This window comes from Macaca mulatta, chromosome 1 (genome assembly GCF_049350105.2).
Source record: "Macaca mulatta isolate MMU2019108-1 chromosome 1, T2T-MMU8v2.0, whole genome shotgun sequence".
NCBI lineage: Eukaryota > Metazoa > Chordata > Mammalia > Primates > Cercopithecidae > Macaca > Macaca mulatta.
This window is the reverse complement of record NC_133406.1, coordinates 232,565,322-232,581,046: the sequence shown is the minus strand read 5'-3', so window position 1 is coordinate 232,581,046 and position 15,725 is coordinate 232,565,322. Positions and strand designations below refer to the sequence as shown.

The 15,725-nt window shown below is 49.5% G+C and overlaps 2 long non-coding RNA genes across 2 annotated transcripts; both read left to right on the top strand.

Moving 5' to 3' along the window:
- Positions 1–449: 449 nt before the first annotated feature.
- LOC100424961 (uncharacterized) lies at positions 450–3,244 on the top strand. Its single transcript, XR_013408576.1, has 4 exons — positions 450–591; positions 1,366–1,464; positions 2,658–2,843; positions 2,951–3,244. It is a non-coding gene; the product is annotated as an uncharacterized LOC100424961 (long non-coding RNA).
- A 392-nt stretch (positions 3,245–3,636) lies between these two features.
- On the top strand, positions 3,637–6,798 carry LOC144336619 (uncharacterized). Its single transcript, XR_013408589.1, has 2 exons — positions 3,637–3,758; positions 6,386–6,798. It is a non-coding gene; the product is annotated as an uncharacterized LOC144336619 (long non-coding RNA).
- Positions 6,799–15,725: the final 8,927 nt, after the last annotated feature.

Genomic DNA, 15,725 nt, shown 5'->3' with positions numbered 1-15,725 from the left:
GGAGGCGGGGAGTGCGGTGTTGGCAACTCGCCCTGGCTGGACTTTCTGCCGGCTTGCCCTCTTTAGCGCTGGTCAGGCTCTGTGGTGGATGTGTCGAAAGTTAGAGGAACACTGAGTCATCCTCCTCCCTTTCAGCTGCGGCATATTTCTGGGAATGCGAAGCACATTTGAGCGACGTGACATTCCTTACCTCGCCGCAGCAAGGCAGCTGCCCACTTCCTTTCGAGTCATGTTGCATCATCTTTCAGAACAGGACTGAACAAATAGGCTTGATGCATGGTTTTAGGAAAGAAAGGCAAGCGTGCACGTTTGAGCCCCGCCCTCTGCGTGTGCTAGGGCACGATTCTCCTGCCCCCGAGGGACAGAGGGCACACACTGTTGTGGTTCCTTTCCTGCCTTTCCATAGATAAGAACCATGTATATGTGTTCGATGCGCATCTCACAATCACAAAAGAGGCATGTGACATTCAATATAGGTGTGTTTCCTAACACATGTGTCAGAGGCATCTATGGCTACATCAGTTCCAGTGATGGGCATTGCGGTTTTTAAAATTCTTTGTCCTCGGCATCTTGGAATAAGTCACAGGAAAGGTAAATGATCTATGTAAACCCTTTGGCCCGCGGATCAACTTTTATACATCTAAATTCGAGAAAAACGTTATTTATTAGCAGGAGAGTGAACAAGCATTTCAAGCTTGCAGAGGGAAGCTGGGGGTGCAGAGAGGATGCAAAAGTGAACAGAACGGGCATCTGCTCTCAAGAGGCTGCAGGGCCATGGTGGAGACAGAGCCCTGTGGAGCAGGATGCGTGGGCAGTGGACAGTGCACCAAGTATTTGCTCAGGGGAGCCGGACCCGGAGGGGACCCGGAAATGCAAACTCCAGGAGGGATGTCTGAGCCCAGCGGGGGCTGCTGGGATAATGAGAAACAGTCTCCGTGCAGGTGGAGGGCACTCACAGAGAGGGGTGGGAAGATCTGAGCACAGCTCTGTCCCAGGCTGGAAACTGACTCTGTATCCAGAGCCACGGGGCCTGTGGAAGCCGTAGGGGGCTGGGACACCTCCAGGTGTTCAATGGTAGGGACTGTGAGCCCTCTAAGTCTTGAGCAGAGAGTGACCTGCTCCAGATATGCCTTGGGAAAGTCATCCTGGTGACACACTGAAATTTGTCCTGGGAAAGATTGAAGGTGGGGACACGTTAGGAGGTCATGTCAGTGCTGCAAACAGGGCTGGAATGACAGCCAGGGCTGCAGTGAGCGAGACGGGGGTCACACAGCAGTGGTGCAATTGCAGTTGTGCGTGTGGAGCACTGGCCCTGTGATCACACGGTGCTGCACACTCACTAGAGCCGTCTCATTTCGCCATCAGAGCCGCAGCCCCACGTGACAGGTCTGCTATCGCTCCATCTTACAGATGAAGAAACTGAGGCTCAGGGAAGAGAGATAGCTGCTCACCGTCACACACTGTGTAAGTAACAGGGTCAGCACAAAAAGGGAGGTCTGTCTGACTCCATTCTGTCCTGTTAAAGTGAAATAACAGAATTGCTTGAAACCCAGTTAACTGTGGAGGGAGAGGGAGGTGTTCTGGTGGCTTCTATCTGGGGGCCTCAGAGAACAGATGAGGTGACTAAGATGGGGGCAGGCAGGTGGGGGAAGAGGAAGTTGTAGCTAGGCTGAGTGGGACCAGGTGAAAATTTGACACCAACAAAACACCACTGGTGGTACTGATGGTCTAAGGTTGGAGCTATAGACACAAGGTTCCTATAAAAGACTGGGGTTAGAAGTGTCCCCTTGCTACAAAAGGAAGACGTTTGGATGTATTGCTGGAGTAAGAAAGCAAGGTGCAAACAATGTCATAGGACAGTGCCCTGAGAGTGTCACATGCCAGGCACTGGCTAAATGCCACGCATCCTGTGACAGCCTTTGATGCGATACTACCGTCATCTTCAGTTTATAGATGAGAAAACAGACACTCAGAAACATTAAGCTACTTGTCCAAGGCCACGGAGTTAGTAAGAGGTGAATCTGGGACTCAAGTTGAAGTCAAACTTCCAAGTGCATCTGCAGAGACAAAATATGGGAAGAATTCACCTAACTGAGGGTTACAAAACTGTTTGCCGGGACTGTAGGCTCCTCACATTCCCTTTAGTTTCTTTTCTTTTATTTCTTGAGATGGAATCTCACTCTGTTGCCCAGGCTGAAGTGCAGTGGTGCAATCTCGGCTCACTGCTACCTCCACCTCCCGGGTTCAAGCGATTCTCCTGCCTCAGCCTCCCGAGGAGCTGGGACTACAGGCACACGCCACCATGCCAGGCTAATTTTTACATTTTTAGTAGAGATGGGGGTTTCACCATGTTGGTCAGGCTAGTCTTGAACTCCTGACCTCAGGCGATCCGCCAGCCTCGGTCTCCCAAAGTGCTGGGATTACAGGCGTGAGCCACCGCACCTGGCCACATTCCCTTTGTTTGCATATCTGTATTCTCTAAACTGTCTCTATTTAATATGCAACATTTTTGTAATAGAGAAAAAAAGTTTTAGTAAAGCAAAAAGGTGGAAGTGTAAACCGGTAGACATGGTAGACATTTTGGAAGACAATTTGCCAACATCCATCAAAAGTTTAAAATTTGGCCTATTCCTTGACACAGAAATTCTTTGACACAGAAATTTGGCCGGGGTGCTGAATAGAACACTGAAGGACAAGGAAGAATTTATCCATGGAGGGGGTAGGGTGAGCGCAAATTCTAGAAAAAGGGAACCTCATTGTCTGCAAAAGCCTCATGGCAGGACAGTCCATGACCGATCCCAGCCCAGTTTCTCTGCAGACTCCTGCGCTTGTCAATTATACAGGTAACTGGGGCACCCTCACCCCTACCCCACACCACCGCTCAGACTTCCGTAATCAGAGTCCACAGAGGTGGGGTCAAGGCATCTGAATTTTCATTTTATCCATCCAGTGCCTTGGGTTATTCCCATGACCAGTAAGTTTGGGAAATACTGGCTGCTGCAGGAAGCATCGGGAACTGCTCTGGGAAAGCTGGCCGGAGCTGAAAGGAAACGGTCTCGGATCGCATATGGAATTTAAACTTAATACCCAAGCCTGTTGCTTCTTTTCTTTCTAGGGGAGATGTCACAAATTCTGCGCCAGAATCTCACAAGTCACAAATAACTTATGTAACCAAACACCACCTGTTCCCCAATAACCTATGGAAATAAAAAAAAATTAAACAATAAAAAATCAAAAAACGAAATTTTGGGCCCGGCGCGGTGGCTCACGCCTGTAATCTCAGCACTTTGGGAGGCTGAGGCAGGCAGATCACGACGTCAGGAGATCAAGACCATCCTGGCTAACACGGTGAAACCCCGTCTGGACTAAAAATACAAAAACCTGGGTGAGGCCGCAGGCACCTGTAGTCCCAGCTACTGGGGAGGCTGAGGCAGGAGAATGGCGTGAACCCGGGAGGCGGAAGTTGCAGTGAGCCGAGATTGCACCATTGCACTCCAGCCTGGGCGACAGAGCGAGACTGCGTCTCAAAAAATAAAAAAATAAATAAATAAATAAAATAAAAAAAATAAAATTTTGATGAAGGGATAACCCTTTGCCCAGAAAGACTCCCCCTCCCCTGACATTTGAACACATTTTCAGAGACCCAAGAACAGCTCTCCGGAACCCAGTGGAAGGACCTCGGGACAGTGATTTCAACCGAGAGGGCCTGATGGGATCAGAAAGCCAACTCATCCCGCGGCGGTGCAGAGACCAGGCAGGTGCGGGACCGGCTAACCGGGGCTTAGAAGCCAGTGAGGTTGGGAACTGAAGCAGGGGGCCTTTGAGGAAATGGAGGAGGTGGGTGAGGTCAGGAAGGAGGAGAGTGCAGCATGGGGGCCATGGGGGGGCGCAGGATTGAAAGGTGAGGGAGGCTTCCCTCTTGGAGAGCCCCTGGGCAGGGCCGGGGATGTTGGGGGTACAGGGACGATGTACCTGGACTGTTTCCAGTTTACAACGAGTAGAACTGTGAGGAATTCAAGCAGAGCTTCCTGGAAAGGCATGGAAATTCAGGTAGAAAGGGGAAGGGGGCTGAGGCTGAAGATCTGATGCTGCTTGAGCGTGGATGACAGCTGATATCCTGGGGTCCCCGGCCTGCTCCAGGGAGGGGCTGTAAAACAACACGGAAAACAAGACCTGGAGAAACCCACCTCGCAGGGGCAGGCAGAGAGGCGCCCATGGAAGGGGAGAATCGGGGGAGACAGAGGGACAGAGACAGAGGGACAGAGACACAGACAGAGACACAGACAGAGACACAGACAGAGACACAGACAGAGACACAGACAGAGACACAGACAGAGACGGGGGACAGAGACCCAGAGACCAAGGAGCAGAAAGGCCCTTGAGTTGGGCAGCTCAGAGGTCACTGGGGATCCTTAAAAGTCTTTTTCTTTTGCTAACTGTGCCATGAATGTCCTTGTCCTCAGTAAAAGACATGACCAAGTATTTAGAGATAGGAGACATGACCTCCGCAATTTACTTGCATAAATGGTTTAGAAAAAAATCCTTATCTATTTGGAGACAGTGATAAAGCCAGTGTGGCAAAACGCACCCCCATGGAGAAACTAGGCACAGGGTTTGTAGGAGTTCTTGGTCATATTCTTGCAATGTCTTTAAGTTCGAAATTACAGAAACACAAAAATTCCCTTGATTTAGAAAGAGTACTTGGAGGGTTTTGATGACGGCGGGTCAGCCAGCCTGGACAAAGCTTAGAGAGCAGTTTGACAGCGAAGGGAAGGAAAAGAAGGCAGTGATCCTTGGAAGAAAGGGATTTTTTTTCCCTCTTTTTTTCTTTTTCTTTCTTTTTTTTTTTTTTTCTTTTTTTCTTTTTTGAGACGGAGTCTTGCTCTGTCATCCAGGCTGGAGTGCAGTGGCCTGATCTTGGCTCACTGCAACCTCTGCCTCTCAGGTTCAAGCAATTCACCTGTTTCAGCCTCCTGAGTAGCTGGGATCACAGGCGTGCACCACCACGCCTGGCTAATTTTTGCATTTTTAGTAGAGACTGGGTTTCACCATGTTGGCCAGGCTGGTCTGGACCTCATGTCATCACATGACCTCGTCATCCATCCGCCTCGGCTTCCCAAAGTGCTGGAATTACAGGCGTGAGTCACCGCGCCCAGCCTTTTCCTCTTTCTTTTTTTTTTGAGACAGGGTCTTGCTCTGCCGCCTAGGCTGGAGTGCAGTGTCACGATCACAGCACCCTGCAACCTCAACCTCCAGGGCTCAAGCAAGGACAGTCAGTGACTGATTCTAGCCCAGTTTCTCCATTAGAATCTTCTGCTTGTCAGTTATACAGACTTCTGGGGCGCCGTCACCTCTCCCCCGACACCACCACTCAGACCTTCCCAATCAGAGTCTGCAGGAATCTGAAATTTTATCTAGTGCCTTGGGTCATTCCTGTGACCAGTAAGTTGCAGCCTCCCGAGTAGTTGAGACCACAGAGCCGGCTAGGATGGGATGGATGGATGGATGGATGGATTGAGACAGGGTCTTGCTCTGTCACCCAGGCTGGAGTGCAGTGGCGCAATCACGGCTCACTGCAGCGGCCTTCCCCTCCCAGGCTCCAGCGATCCTCCCGCGGCAGCCTCTGGAGTAGCTGAGACCACAGACCGGGCTAGGATGGGACTTTTTTTTTTTTTTAAATATGGGGAACAGGGAGGAGGAGAAGGTGCTCGTGCTCGGACACACTCCAGGGCTGAAACAATTGTCCCAGAGATAAGGGCGAGGAGAAGCGGCCGGAGAGCAGAGGGAGACGAGGGAGCAGAACGAGGAGCCCCTAGGTGGGAGGACGGGGGTCTGCCCAGCTCGGCCCGGTAGTGCAGCGGGGGGGCGCCCTCCCGACCGAGGGCAGAGGAGGTGACGGCGGGGACGTCCGCTCCGTGACGAGGAGGGCCGCCCCGGGGCCACGGGATGCGGCCGCCCTTTGCAGGCGCAGCGGCGGCGCTGGGTCAGCCAGGTCAGCTCGTGGGGAGCGGCCCCCGGGCGCGGCGGTCAAGCTCGCGAGTGGGCTTTGGCAGTTTCGGGCGCGCACGTGTGCGGCGGCTCCTGCCTCTGCGGAGCTGGCGCCCTGAAGAGCCTTACAGGAGGGTTTGGAGCCCGGGTTTATGCTTCCCCAGCCCCAGAACCCGAATCTGCTCCAAGTGCGACCGAGGGGGGTGCAGCCCGGTGTCCACCGCAGGACCCCGGAGCAGCGTCTCCTGGAGCCTGCGCAGAGGCTGGGCTTGGCGAGGGAGGGGGTGCTGCCAGGGGCCCCCCGCGCAGGCAAAAGGAGGATGCTAGTGACCCATTCTTTCTCGCAGTGCGCTTTAATTTCAACAAATCCTCCTTCCCCTTGTGTCCCCTTCTCCAGCTGCAAAATTAAAAGTATCCAGGACCTGGAGTGGTGGCTCAAGCCTGTAATCCCAGCACTTTGGGAGGCCGAGGCAGGAGGATCGCCTGAGACCAGGAGTTGGAAACCAGCCTGAGCAACATAGGGAGACCCTATCTCTACAATTTAAAAAAAAAAAAGCTAGTCGCGGTGGTACATGCCAGTAGTCCCAGCTACTTGGGAAGCTGAGGCAGGAGGATCACTTGAGCCCAGTGGGTTGAGGCTACAGTGAGCCATGATCATGCCACTGAACTCCAGCCTAGGTGACAGTGAGCCCCTGTCTCAAAATAAAATGGGAGACCTGGGGAAAGCGGATGTGGCTCAGGCCAGGGACTAGGGTGAGGCTGTGTGTGCAAAATTTAATGAGGGGTGTCAAAAAAAAAAAAAAAAAAACAGTACTCAACATAAATAATATTTTAGTGCAGTGTTTTTTAAAATACAAATTAATACAGACAAGTCATCATGAGCAAGAGATTTTTTAAAGTCTAGATAAAGACAGGATCAGGTTATTTATTTATTTACTTACTTATTTACTTATTTATTTTCGAGACAGAGTCTCACTCTGTCGCCCAGGCGGGAGCACAGGAGTTGATAAGTAGCGGGCCCCCAACAAGCTCCACTCCTGACTTCATGCAGGCCTTCCTGGGTCCCACAGGCAGCCTGGGGAGTACCATGGCTCGTGGATGGTTTTCCATGATGGAGGGGCTTTTGCTTAGGAAATGGGTTTACACTCAGAGGATGACTCGGACACCAGTTGCCTTGTCTTTGGAGGGAGTGGGGAGACCCACTCGGCTTGCCTCTGGGACTGGACCGGAGGCTGAGAGCCCAATCTTTGGGGTGAAGCCACATTTGGGGCTGCCAAGACCTGGAGATGTAAAACATGGGTGGTAGCCCACAAGGATTTCCATGCTTCACATGAAATGTGGCCCAGCCCCCACTGGGGGAGCCCACCCAAATTCCACGAAGGAGGAAGGTCCACGTCACTCCCGCAGCCTCCCTGTCCCCTGGGCCCCTGTCTAGCCATGTTTCCTACAGTCATTTTCAAGAAAGACACCTGGATTTATGGAAAACGGAACTTTGGAATCCTGACCTCATCCACTGTCATCTGCTCCTAGATGGTCATTTCACTCTGTGGTCAGAGACACCACATTAGACTTTTGAGGAAAATGATGACTTGGTTTTTGCATCACTCTGAAGGTCAGACACCCACATCCTCTTAAACTTGTGCATCTCTTCAGAGTTCCATAGGGTGACGTGGAACCCTGCTTGGCAGAGACAGCACGTGCCACAGAGCAGTTTCATAACATGCCCTGAGGGACCTGCTTCTGCTCCTTCCACCCTGACATCTGATGGTATATGCTCTCAGCAAAGGGAAAGCCCTTTATTGTTATTTTTTGAGACAGGGTCTCACTCTGTTGTATAGGCTAGACTGCAGTGACACACTCTTGGCTCACTGCAGCCTCAACCTGCTGGGCTCAAGCAGTCTTCCCACCTCACCTTCCAAGTAGCTGGGACTACAGGCATGAACCATTATGCCTGGCTAGAAGCCACTTTAGAAATGTTTAAATACACACACATGCACACACGCACACACACACACACACACATGCAAAGTGGGGCATAAAGAAATGGGCTTCAAGGCTGGACACAGTGGCTCATGCCTGTGATCCCAGCAATTTGGGAGGCCAAGGTGAGCAGACCACTTGAGGCCAGGAGTTCCAGACCAGCCTGGACAACATAGTGAGACCCCGCCTCTCGTTATATGTATCTAGAGACATAGATATACATATACAGATAAATAGATGTATAGACAGATATATCTATAGATATAGATAGGTATATCTATATAATCCTGTCTTTATAAATATAATAAAATTTAAAAAGAAATGGGTTTCCAAGATGCCCAAAGCTGGCCACCTCCCATGTATTAATCGTGATGACTTACAGAAATTTCCCAGCATTGCCCAGCAAGGGTGTGGACTTACAGTCCCGGTAGACAATTCTGGCAAAAACTCTGGACTTGGACGTGAATGGGCCTTGGCCTGGGGAGCCTTTAAGGAGAATCTTTGGGGTTCTCTGCAGCGCTGAAGGAAGCCTATCCCGGTTCTTTCACATTTGCCTGGAACAGCTGGATGCTCCATGATCGCTGATGAGTCAGGGCCTTTTGAATTTATTTTACATTTATTTTGAAAAAACTCGGATTTGGCCGTGCATCGTGGCTCACACCTGTAATCCCAGCACTTTGGGAGACTGAGGAGGGTGATCACCTGAGGTCAGGAGTTCAAGACCAGCCTGGCCAAAATGGCTAAAGCCTGTCTCTACTAAAATTACAAAAATTTGCTGGATGTGGTGGCACGCACCTGTAATCCCAGCTACTAGGGAGGCTGAGGTGGAAGAATTGCTTGAACTGGGAGGCGGAGGTTGCAGTGAGCCAAGATCGTGCCACTGCAGATCTCATGCAGAGCAAGACTTTGTCTCAAAAAAAAAAAAAAGAAAGAAGGAAGGAAGGAAGGGAGGAAGGAAGGAAGGGAAAAAGGAAGAAAGAAAGAAAGGAAGAAAGAAAGAAAGAAAGAAAGAAAGAAAGAAAGAAAGAAAGAAAGAAAGAAAGAAAGAAAGAAAGAAAGAAAGAAAGGAAGGAAGGAAGGAAGGAAGGAAGAGAGAGAGGGATGGAAAGCAAGAAAGCAAGAAGGAAGGAAGGAAGGAAGGAAGGGAGGGAGGGAGGGAGGGAGGGAGGGAGGGATGGGAGGGAGGAATGGAAGGAAGGAAGGAAGGAAGGAAGGAAGGAAGGAAGGAAGGAAGGAAGGAAGGAAGGAAAGAAGGGAGAAAGAAAGAGAAAGAAACTCGGATTTGGCTGAAGCCATCCCTCATTCAGCTCTAGACTGTAAAACTCCATTTGCCCAGCAGTTGAGTTTAAAAGAAAGGAACATAAAATCATGCTCTTTTGTTTAATGTTGCTTTACTCTTTCCAGCAAATGTGTCTGGGGTGGAAGTGGATGGATCACAGACCCACAGTGTGAGGCTGAGATTCTGCAGCATTGGGTGACTCGTTGGGGCCCCACAACCACACAAGCAACTTGGGGTGTTCTGCGCCTGTTTTGTTTTCAGGTAGATGGGTGGACGCGGCCTCAGGAGGACCTGCAAAGGGCAGAAGAAACATTACAAGAGCATTGAGGCTGGGTGCGGTGGCTCACGCCTGTAATCCCAGCACTTTGGGAGGCTGAGGCGAGAGGATCATTTGAGCCCAGGAGCTCGAGATCAGCCTGGGAAACACAGTGAGACCCCGTCTCTACGAAAAATAAAAAAATTAGCTGGGCATGTTCGTGCATGTCTGTAGTCCCAGCCGCTCAGGACGCTGAGGCAGGAGGATTGCTTGAGCCCAGGAGTTTGAGGCTGCAGTGAACCATGAATGCACTACTGCACTCTGGCCTGGGCAGCAGAGCCAGACCCTGTCTCAAAAAAAAGAGCTGTAGCAGAAAATACTGACCACCTAAATTGGCCTACCCTGGGGGCCAGGAGAGCTCCTGCCAAGATCACCCTCAGCCTAGACACCACTGATGCAGCCTCTGCCCTGCAGTCCACTCACTGCTGGCTGGCGGCGGACCTCAGGTATTTCATCTTCTTGCCTGAATTTCCACCCCATGGGAAGAGAGTGGTGGCTTCAGTCTCCTGGATGCTTGCTGAAACCCTTCCCACTGTACTGGGCACTGGGTCATTATCTAAGACAGTGACCCCTCCTAAATAGGGTAGGTGAGACACCCAGCCAAAATCAGATTTGAGTTTCAGGTTATTTATTTATGTATTTGTTTGTTTATTTATTAAGAGACAGGGTCTCACTCCGTCGCCCAGGCTGCAATGCAGTGGTGCATTCTCAGCTCACTGCAGCCTCGAACTCCTGGGCTCAAGTGATCCTCCTGCCTCAGCCTCCTAAGTGGCTGGAACTACAGGTGCACGTTACCATGCCCAGTTAATTTTTTAATTTTTTGGAGAGACAGGGTCTCACTGTATTTCCCAGGCTGGTCTTGAACTCCTGGACTCAAGCTATCCTCCTGCCTCCACCTCCCAGAGTGCTAGGATCACAGGCATAAGCCCCGCACCCAGGCTTGAAGGAGACATTTTTCAATAAGTGTCACTCATTGTGTTCCTAGACATGAATGAGGGTCAGTCTTAGCATCCGCTAAAATTGATGAACACCTGGATGGCAGAAGATTGGCCAGGTCTGGACTTCACAAAGCTGCACTCCTTTGCCTCATGTGTTTTGGACAGTTCAAGAGGAGGAGGTGGCCCAGGCATTAGTACCAAAACAATCTGGGGAGAGCTGGGGCTGAGTTCCTGTGACAGAGATGGCTGAGCACAGGCATGGAGGTGGAAGGAGAAAAAAGCTCCTAGAAGGCCAGGGAGCCCCATCCCCTCCATTCACACTATTCTAGGACCAAGCTTTTTAGGAAACCTAGAAACAGATCATTTTTTTTTTTTCTTCAGACAGAGTCTGGCTCTGTCACCCAGACTGGAGTGCAGTGGCACAATCTCGGCTCTGCCTCCTGGTTCAAGTGATCCTCGTGCCTCAGCCTCCCAAGTAGCTGGGACTACAGCTGCACACCACTGGGCCTGGCTTATTTTTGTATTTTTAGTAGAGATGGGGTTTCACCATGTTGGCCATCCTGGTCTCAAACTCCTGGCCTCAAGTGATCTGCCCACCTCACCCTCCCAAAGTGCTGGGACTACAGGCATGAACCACGATGCCCTACTAGAAATAAGAAAGTGTTTCTTTCTTTTCTTTTTCTTTCTTTTTTTTTTTTTTTTTTTTTTGAGATGGAGTTTCGCTCTTGTTGCCTAGGCTGAAGTGCAATGGCAAAATCTCGGCTTACCACAACCTCTTCCTCCCAGGTTCAAGCGATTGTCTTATTCTCCTGCCTCAGCCTCCTGAGTAGCTGGGATTACAGGCATGTGCCACCATGCCTGGCTAATTTTGTATTTTTAGTAGAGATGGGGTTTCTCCATGTTGGTCAGGCTGGTCTCGAACTCCCGACCTCAGGTGATCCACCCGCCTCAGCCTCCCAAAGTGCTGGGGTTACAGGCATGAGCCACTGTGCCCGGTCAAAAGTCTTTCTCTTAAATGATTTACCCACTTATGGATAATGACAATCACATCAACTATAATTTATTTCAACCTCACTAGTTGGACATATGTAATAATTTGTACATTCATGTTGTAAAAAAAAGTTTCACCAAGCAAGAACAATGAAAGGGAAAACATTTAATTTATATAAGAGAAAAACGAGTTTTTCGTGATTTTAGAAGCCCTCATTTGTATATCAGTAATTTAATGCTGATTTAAATGATCCTTCTTTGTTCCCTAAATAAATCTGCCAGAGTCTCTAGGGGGCAAGAGTCTATTTTCTTCTACTATGGGTATCTATCCAGTTTTAAGGGTACTATAACTTAAGGAGTTTAGGGAAAAAAAAGAATATCTGTTTCTAGGTTTCCTAAACTCAGGGGTCCCCAGATCTTGGGCCATGGACTGGTCCGTGGCCTGTTAGGGACCAGGCCACACAGCAGGAGATGAGCTGGTGCCGGGGGTGGGGGTGGGGGGGTCCAGGGCGGGGATTGAGTGAAGCTTCATCTGTATTTACAGCTTCTCCCCATCTCTTGCATTACCGCCTGAGCTCCGCCTCCTGTCAGATCAGCGGCGGCGTCAGATTCTCATAGGAGCATGAACCCTATTATGAACTGTGCGTGCAAGGGATCTAGGTTGCACGCTCCTTATGAGAATCTAATGTCTGATGATCTGAGGCAGAACAGTTTCATCCCGAAACCAACCCCCAACCCCCGGCCGGGGAAAAATTGTCTTCCACAAAACTGGTCTTGGGTGCCAAAAAGGTTGGGGACCTCTGCTATAACTCACTTTCTTCTAAAAATCAAAGGGGATCAGAATATGCCACGCTGGCTGGGCATGGTGGCTCATGCCTGTAATCCCAGGACTTTGGGAGGCCGAGGTGGGTGGCCCACCTGAGGTCAGGAGCTCAAGACCAGCCTGGCCAATGCGGTGAAATCCCGTCTCTACAAAAATATAGAAATTAGCCAGCATGATGGCAGGTGCCTGTAATCCCAGCTACTTGGGAGGCTGAGTCAGGAGAATCACTTGAACCCTGGAGGCAGAGATTGCAGTGAGCCAAGATTACACCATTGCACTCCAGCCTGGGTGACAGAGCAAGACTCCACCTCAAAAAACAAAACAAAACAGGCCCGGTTGCGGTGGCTCACACCTGTAATCCCAGCACTTTGGGAGGCCGAGGTGGGTGGCCCACCTGAGGTCAGGAGTTCAAGACCAGCCTGGAAACATGGTGAAACCCCATCTCTACAAAAATACAGAAATTAGCCATAATCTCAGCTACTTGGGAGGCTGAGGCAGGTGAATCACTTGAACCCTGGAGGCAGAGGTTGCAGTGAGCCAAGATTGTACCATTGCACTCCAGCCTGGGTGACAGAGCAAGACTCTGTCTCAAAAAACAAAACAAAACAGGCCCAGGTGCAGTGGCTCACACCTGTAATCCCAGCACTTTGGGAGGCTGAGGCAGGTGGATCACAAGGTCAAGAGACCGAGACCACCCTGGCTAACACAGTGAAACTCCATCTCTACTACAAATACAAAAAATTAGCTGGGCGTGGTGGTGGGCACCTGTAGTCCCAGTTACTCGGGAGGCTGAGGCAGGAGAATGGCTTGAACCCTAGAGGCAGAGCTTGCAGTGAGCGGAGATCACGCCACTGCACTCCAGCGTGGGCGACAGAGCAAGACCTCGTCTCAAAAAAAAAAAAGAATATGTCCACCCTAAAATGTGCCGTTTTGACATAAGGAGTATTTTTAGCTGAAGGCCATTGAGAAAAAGCAGACACAGGAAGAGCTCTCTGCCCATCCCTATCTTCGTAAAAGCAGAGTGTACATGTTCCCTGGGAAGCTGTCCCCCTCTCTATTGTACCAGGAAGGGAGAACCACCTTTGTCATGGAGATGGAGCTGAGATGAGTCGACATAAACAAACCTTACTAAATACCCCTTACCTTCCATGGCTTCCCCCATATTCCCACAGTTTGCAGCCCCTCCAGGCCCATACTTCTTTTCCTGTCTTGTCACTTCTCCACATCCTATTACTCTTTGTTAAAATGCTACAGAAGCTCCCCACATTTAACCACCTCTTTGCATCTTCATTTCTTTTCTATGAAGGCCTCTGGGCATGAAAAAATGAAAATATTAACATCAAATGAAATTCAGCAGGCCAGGTGTGGTGGCTCACACCTGTAATCCCAGGACTTTGGGAGGCTGATGCAGGCGGATCACTTGAGGTTGGGAGTTTGAGACCAGCCTGGCCAACATGGTGAAACCCCATCTCTACTAAAAATATAAAAAATTAGCCAGGTGTGGTGGCACACACCTGTTATCCCAGCTACTCAGGAGGCTAAGTCCGGAGAATCACTTGAACCCGGCAAGTGGAGGTTGCAGTGAGTTGAGATTATGTCACTGCACTCCAGCCTGGGTGATAGAGTGAGACCCTGTCTCAAAAAATAAACATAAATAAAATTTGGATGCTTTTTCTCCTGTTAATCTGTCTTTTGTCAATCTAATTCACATGACCCAGGAACATAATATAAGAATGTAGAGGAAGGTTTTTTCCTTTCTTACAGTTTTCTCTAATTAGATGAAAGATTGATGTTTCTATAATTTAATCTGATCTGGAAGATTTTATGACACAATAAGTGATTTTGGGAAAGAAACATCCGATTATCACCATAGCATGGATCCAACTTGGAAGATTCTTCCCAGACCTGGTTGTAGTCACCCAACACCTCAAGAATATTCATTTCCTGGCCGGGCACAGTGGCTCGTGCCTGTAATCCCAGCACTTTGGGAGGCTGAGGTGGGCAGATCACGAGGTCAGGTGTTCGAGACCAGCTGGGCCAACATGGTGAAACCTCATCTCTACTAAAGATATAAAAAATTAGCCGGGCTTGGTGGGGCATGCCTGTAATCCCAGCTACTCGGGAAGCTGAGGCAGGAGAATCTCTTGAACCCAGGAGGCAGAGGTTGCAGTGATCGCTCCATTGCACTCAAGCCTGTGTGACAGGACGAGACTCCATCTCAAAAAAAAAAAAAAAAAAAAAAAATATATATATATATATATATATATATATATAAGTTTCCTGCCTCTAGAGACAAACAGATAAGAGATATTTTCTAACTGCAGAGACTTGCAAGTTTAAAACAAACAAACAAAAGCAACATGAATGCTGTTCTTCCTCGGGGAATTTTCTTCCCATCTGCCAGGTGATTCACCGCCTGGCTTCTGTAACTGTCTGTGCTAAGTGGTCATCACTTGCTGATAGTAACCAAGCCCTTATTCCTGATCCTGGGGAGGAGAAAATGTGAAAGTGTGAGAAGGAAGTGGCTTAATGCTTTCTCAAAAAGAGGTTGGGGAGGAACCGAAACAGTAAGCCAGGGTGTCGTCAGCATGCCTTTGTCCTCCTCCTCCTCGTCATCACTGTGATACCTGCTTGTGTTCACCATGGCCCAGCACCAAAGCAGGTACTTCATATGCTTCATCTCACAGCCACAGGGGATCAGTATCCCTCTTGGGACACCACCTCTATCTAGGACACCAAGACGACAGTTCCAGGGACCAGCCATGTCCAGTGTGCTAATGTATGTCTTCCTGTCTACGGAGAAGAGAAGATTCCAGGTGGTTACCAGGCCCAAAGAGAAGATGAACCACCTCAGGGCTATTTTTGGCTTCTCAGAAAAGACGAAGAGTTCCCAGAAATAATTAATTCACTCATTCAACAAATATTCAGAGCACCTGTAATTTGCAGGTACTGTGATAGGTGCAGGGATGAACTAGTCAGAGACGGTCCTTCCCTCACTAGAAATGGAGTCAGCCCTGGCTGGGCGTGGTGGCTCATGCCTGTAATCCCAGGACTTTGGGAGACTGAGGCAGGCAGATCACCTGGGGTCAGAAGTTCAAGACCAGCCTGGTCAACATGGTGAAATCCTGTCTCTACTAAAAATACACAAATTAACCAGGCATGGTGGCACATGCCTGTAGTCCCAGCTATTTGGAAGACTGAATCATGAGAATCGCTTGAACCCGGACAACAGAGGTTGCAGTGAACCAAGATCACACTACTGCACTCTAGCCTGGGGGATATAGCGAGACTCTGTCTCAAAAAAAAAAAAAAAAAAAAAAAAAGGAAAGAAAGAAAGAAAGAAAAGAAAAGATAAATACCTGAGACTGGGTAATTTATAGAGAAAAGGGGTTTAATTGGCTCACGCTTCCG